This window comes from Sinocyclocheilus anshuiensis, unplaced genomic scaffold (assembly GCF_001515605.1).
Source record: "Sinocyclocheilus anshuiensis isolate Anshui unplaced genomic scaffold, SAMN03320099.WGS_v1.1 scaffold775, whole genome shotgun sequence".
NCBI classification, from domain to species: domain Eukaryota; kingdom Metazoa; phylum Chordata; class Actinopteri; order Cypriniformes; family Cyprinidae; genus Sinocyclocheilus; species Sinocyclocheilus anshuiensis.
Genome location: NW_015552614.1, coordinates 182,736 through 189,673, shown reverse-complemented (window position 1 = coordinate 189,673; position 6,938 = coordinate 182,736).

The window sequence follows — 6,938 nt, the reverse complement described above, 5'->3', positions numbered from 1 at the left end:
AATGTGGACACAACAACACAGACAAGATCATTTAGAGTTGAAATCTCACGCTTTTGTTGGCAAATTCTTGGAAGAATGTTAAAAAGATCTGGTTTGTGATGTCCTTCCTATGGGTGTCACCCAGAGTTCAAGAGCAAAGGAGGGAAGAACAGAAGACAGGACATATCACCTATCAGTTTCTATGGACAAAACACATCTGGAAAACAGCAATGTTACAAAGCTTTACAGACTGAATGAGAGCCAGCGTACATGTGTGCATGAAAAACATAGAGAACAATTGAATCGGTGTGCAATAATTCTGAGACTAACACTAACACTTTATTTTAAGGTGTCCTTTTACACGTTACATGTACTTACTATTATAATAATTAATTATGCATAATTACATGCAAGTAACCCTAAGCCAAACCCTAATCCTAACCCTAACCATATAGTAAGTACATGCAGTTAATTCATATTACTCAGTACTTAAATGTATAATTGCACTGTAACAAGGACACCTTAAAATAAAGTGTAACCCGTTCCTCCTACAAATATAAATAAACTAACATAAATCAATCATATTAGTCATACTTAAAAACCCTGTGGAGCAGCAGTCAGAACAAAAATGACTTTTAGTAAGCCATATAATTTCTATATAATTTCAATCTCTCATAAGCAAGAACCACCAAAGTGGTCTTGAAAAACATTGTAGACAAATTAAATTTAAAAACTGTATTATTATTATTATTATTATTATTATTTCACTGAACTTACAAACCCTGTGGAGCAGCAGTCAGAACAAAAATGACTTTTAGTAAGCCATATAATTTCTATATAATTTCAATCTCTCATAAAGAAGAACCACCAAAGTGGTCTTCAAAAACATTGTAGACAAATTAAATTTAAAAACTTTATTATTATTATTATTATTTCACTGAACTTACAACGTCACACAATTTAATTTTAAATATAATGGCATAAAAACTGTTTAACTGCCTGTCTTACATGCAACACAAAGAACATCAAAGTTTCATAAGGGTTGTGTCTACTGTTTTACTCTTTCTAAGATGTCTGCATTTTCTAGGCCATTTTATCATCATTTACACATCCTCATGTCTCATTAAACCTGTATGACTTTCTATCTTTTATGGAACACACTCACACACACACACACACACACACACACACACACACACACACACACACAAAGAAAATCTAAATTTTCTAAATATTCACATGGCTCTTTTACATCTGACAGTTCAAAGAGACTAGGACTGACAAGCTACAAAATGACAATAAAAGTGCATCATGAAAGTAGTCTAAACGAGACAGCAAGTCAAATTTTGATTCATGAACAAATCAATCAGATTTGTGGACAAATTGTTCTGCACAAATTGTGAACCTAAAGAATGACTGGGAAGGATTTCCTGTGATGACAAATCAAGGATTTTGTCATCATAAATCCAGTAACCTACATATGAAGAATGGGGCCCTGCGAAACTAAAAGAACAAAAACAACATTGGCAAAATGCCACTGTGTGTGTCATCATGGTATTTGCAGTCGCCAAGTCTTCTTGTTAATACTCAGGTGCAAATGAACCGCAAGAAAGATTGTGTCACCACGGAAACACAGGTGTAATTGAGGTGACCGCTGGAGGTTAATTAGCCCAATAAAGAAGCTGGTGATTTAGTGGGTTGAGAGGAGAAGACCTGATGTTAGCTTCCTGGTTAGCAAGTTGGAATTTACTGTGTAGATTAAAACATGCACAAATGCATTTACACGGCCATCTAATTTCACACAGTTCACACAATAGCTATATTAAGAAGGGAATGCTAGCATACTGCTTACTACATATTGTGGCGTAGACAGTATATACCTAATATTTCAATAGTATGTGCAACAGAATTTGTTATGAAAAGATAAACATCTTAAAAAGTAATATGTTACACTGTTGTCACATGACCTGATCACATTACATTTTTAATTCAGCAAGATGCATCAGTCAGTTATTATCATCTCAGAAATAAAAAAAATTTTAATCTAAATTTATCACTCAATTCTTAGACGTAGAACTCATGTGACCAATGACAAACTAAGCCTTAATTTCTGTTCAACCACGTGTGTGATTCACTTTGTGTGTCGGAATCCCCAGATCTTACTTTACGAGTAAGTTGTCATTCGGACTTACTCAATTACATTTTTAAATAACCAGTCATACAAGTAATACAGAGAATACAAATAATTTCAGGAAAAATAAAATATTTGCCATATGCAATTCATGTGTACATTATTCTTCCATTACATCATATTGGTATTCATACTGGCATTAAATGCCACAGTTTAATGGGCAAATTAATTTATCAGAGAGAGAAATTCAACAAACACACACACTGTTAGGTTTTTATTTGTGCACGTAACATGAATCGAGCTATGGAATGTGTGGTGGGTACTTCGTCCGACGTAGCTTCTTTCACAGGCTTTTAGCTGCTTTATTTTTCACTAACCACCAAATAGTACTGTTTTCGACACTCTCTGAGCTTTGAATTTAACCATCACTACACAAAGTTAATCATGAGTAACTTACATTTTAGACACAATACTGTCAGATATGTTGTCTTTTTCTCCACCAGCGAAAAGTTTTCCAAACAAAGCTGCACCGCAGATCTGCTGCAATGCTGAACAACACAAGTCATTTGTTCCTGAATGATTCAATGTCTTTGAACAAATCAGTTGAATGAATGATTCAACGACTCATTCAGTTTTGTTTCATTCCTGAATGAATCAGTTTATTGAATGAATCAAATGACTCACTCATAAAAACTGTCATTTGGTGCCACCTGGTGTAACGATGTGATCTGCAGAAAGAGTCATTAATTTTCCACAACTAATGCAGACTGAGACACGTACAAACTCAAACAAGTAATAATACAAACAGTTAAGTTTACAGTAAAAACTTAACAGTCAAAAGTCACAGTGCTGTTGGACTGTTGTATCAACACTCAGAACACTGCTTATATTTAACAGATTCGATGACTGAACTATATAACCATCCGTGAAGTGTGTAATTAAATTGAATTGCAAAATCATGTAATTGAACCGAATCAAAATCATGACTGTTTTCAAACAGGTTTCCTAAGCATTCCCTCTTTCATTCACTGGTCTGTCGTAAGACAGTCCCGCACAAACTTATGCAATTAGTTAAGCTAATGTTGCTGTGCCAGGATGCTCAAATGAATAATGTTTTTATAATTTTATTTATTCGAAGAACTTCTTTATAGTTGCTTCTGCATATTAAGCTAGGATAGGAAAATAGTGTTTTACAAATTACATACTTCCACTTTAAAGGGGTCATGAACTGGCTTTTTTAAATTATTTTCTACTGTTGTCTGAGGTCCACTTATGATGTTCGCCTGGTTTTTACATTCAAAAACATCAAAATCAATAAGCAATCGGCTATTCTACTCTGGTTTTGAGGCCGGCTCAAGAAACATTCGGTTTATATGGGCGTGCCGCATTGAAGACTTGGAAGTAAACGCCCACTGCTATGATTGGATAACAGTTTTGCATAGTAAACTAACTACAAACTAACTTCATAGTTGGAGCCTATCAAGCAATCTTTAACAAAGCAATAATGACACATTGTGTAAATATTTTTTACTCACATAAGTGTGCTGTGCCTTTCCTGTCGGATCCAATATAGACGGCACGGCATTGCTTTTTAATCTCAGTCTCTCTGCAAATCCAGCGTCAACCTGTGTCTTGTTTACAAAGGAATTCGCGGTGAAATGAAGCGAACAAACGCTCAATGTTTTCCTCACGTGAGCTGGAACTTCATTAAAAATAAAGTTTAACCACGCATTCCTAATATTTGAATCCGAAGGAAGGTTATGCAGCGACTGTGTTCTTCCACAACCAGGCACTGCACAATATTTGCGATCTTCAACGGCATTGGTTGGTTGCTCGATCCGGTTTAGCGCCACTTATGTTATTTCCCTACTATGTCGTGTGCGAATCAGTGGGCGGGGCTACAGAATTAGGCATTGATATTCTTCTGTGAAGGCGGTGTTTAACCTATCTATTATATAGGCACATTCCAGGATCTGGCGTTCGCTGGGCCTGGTGTCAATAAAAGCTTTTATTTCAGTATGTTTTCAGTTCTGAAACTTACAGGATATTCTTTTAGTACGATGACCTGTTATATATCAAAAGCTCAAGTAAAAGTTGATTTCTCAATTCATGACCCCTTTAAGAAAAAATGTCTTACATTTTCTGAAAATATAAATGTCAGTGGTTTCCTTGAGATTAGCTGGTAAATGGTTCTTAATGGTCATTTTCCTGAATGCCTTTTTTTTCTCATCTAGTGAAGTGCAAGTTATGCCTAATTTGTGTTTAAACACATCCTATTCGCCCATTTTCCCTGCACCCATACATGTTTAATCTTGTGCATCCGTCTGTTACAATAATGGCAAGACACACAGACACGTGCTATAGCTCAAGCTGCACTTTAAGAAAAGTCTGTAAAAATACGGCCCAGTGTACGGTGTTAATATGAAGGAATTTTCTGTACTGATTTTTTATTTATTTATTTTTTTTTACAGGTGTTTTACCTGCATTTTAAATTACACATTGCATTTTTGTGGTGAATTGTTTGGGGGGTTGAAAGATTTAATGGAAAAATATACTGGTCATTTTCTGCCAGGACCTTATCCATTTTTTTCTATGGATTTTTTTTCTTACACTGTGGCACATTTCATAATCCTTTTTATTTCATTAAGGCATTAGAGGCACAAATACCCTATTTATTTTCAACGTTGACAGCATTCAGCATGCTTAACTATTCAACCCTGTAACCCAAATTATAAAGTAGGCTATTTAAAAAAAAAATTAAATCTTTCTTTCTTTCTTTATTGTACACTTTAAAAAAAAAAGAAAAAAAAACATATATAATTAGATGAAAAAGAGCAGGTTAGCTTTAGCATGCTGCAAGCACAGTGCCTTAGGGAAAGCCACATATTTATTACAAATTAAATAAACTTTTATTTGCAACACAAGAAATGTAACAGAGGGAGAAAAAGTATTCAATAGCTATGATGCTGTGTGTGAGAGATGTGTGGTATTTTATAAACTGAACAAAATATCCAATCACATATAAGAATGTGGATAAAATGTCCTAATGGTGTCCTTCAGCAAGAGTCAACTATAAACTGAAGGTAGATAGTCTATCTCTCTTTTATTCATCTTTTAAAAGCATTATAAAGCAACTAATAAGCCGGTCATCTTGACTGACTGAACTACACAGCTAAAAATACATTAGTAATTGTAAGAGTGTTTTCTGGAAGGAATTTAAAAAGAGATGTTTGCAGGATACACAAAAAGTTGATTTCTTATTAAAATTTCAGTAGAGTCCATAATGTAATTTCAGCATCATATGTTTACATTTTTTTAAAATAGGATTAGCTCTAAAAAAACAAACAAACAAATAAATAAGTAAATAAATAAATAATCCTCCATCAATATCAATGTGTTTTCTACCTTTTCTCCCTTCTTCCAAGTCAGAGTAGAACAGAAAAGGGAGGGAAGAGAATGGAAAAGAGTCTTAATGTTCTTTGGTACCAATTCAAGGCTTATTTTAGAGTTAGTTCAAGAGGGTCCAGATTAAGAGAGTGAATGAAATAAAGCAGGTTGAGATAAAGAAAAGCTACATGCAGAACAAGGCCACCTCTCATGCGTGCAGTGTCCTTCACGCAGTTTAAATGGGCTGGCCACTCATCCATACCAACAAGAGAGTGAGAGTGAGAGAGAGAAGGTGAGGTAGCCACATTTTTACACAGAAAAAAAAAGGATTGAATTTTTGGCGAAAAGCAGATGACCTGTTCTATAGTGCCATGTTCTTGTTTTTTCACCCTGTCATTTCAAGGGAAGTAGAGAAGAGGGAGCGATAGCAATGAGAGAGATAGCCGCACCAGTTTATACACACAAGCTGAAAAACTATTATAGCATATTTACATGATAACACCTCTTATCATCCATCACAAACAATCCATAGCATCCTATAATCCACCTAACATGCATTACCGGAAACGTCAGCTTCCTCTAAACCAACATCTGATGCAGAATGCCTTCAGTTTATCATCTTTAGAAGCTGAACATTTAAGATTCCATAATACTGCCATATCACTTTATGAAATTACATGTGTTGAAGAGCATTTACAGTGGCTTGTGGGGTTCCTGAGAGCATAATTATCCCCACGGTTGTCAATCACTCTCATTTTCTACAGTAGGTGTTGGGGACTGCTTTGACCTGACATATGAAATTATTTTACAATAGATGTTTTGCAAAAATCACTTTATTCTGATCCCTCTGCAGGAACCTTAATATGGTCATCTGCAGCAGTATAAATAAGTGGCGTGCACAAGAGGATGAAATGCATTCAAATTGCATATTACGGGACTCGGAGGCAATAATGTTGACAAAAGCTCTGACAGAAACACTGTATACCAGTTATGCTCAAGGAAATATCTTTGGCTTTCAGTACATACTTTGGGGCTATCTTAATGCAAAGTAGACAAAACAAACCTTTAGCACAAGTAAATATATTGGATATACTGTCGAACCTACTTTTTGTGATTGTGTGATTGTTTATATAATTGCAAAATGTAAACTGTCTTATCACACAGCTCTCTCTCTCTCTCTAATCTCAACTGCCTGATTTTGTTTATTTTGTTGCAAAACTATATTAAAACATAGCTCTTTATATAAAGTTGGATATGTAAGTATGTACATAAAGTATACTCAGGTGTACTCGTGGCCTTTGTATTCATTAAAATATTTGTGGTATTGAAATATCTTATTAATCATATAAATATTAGAATTTTGTTATACAAAAAAGAAATTAAACCTTTGATCTTTTGTTTTTATTAAAATAAATAAAGTATTGTTTTACATAAAATAAAA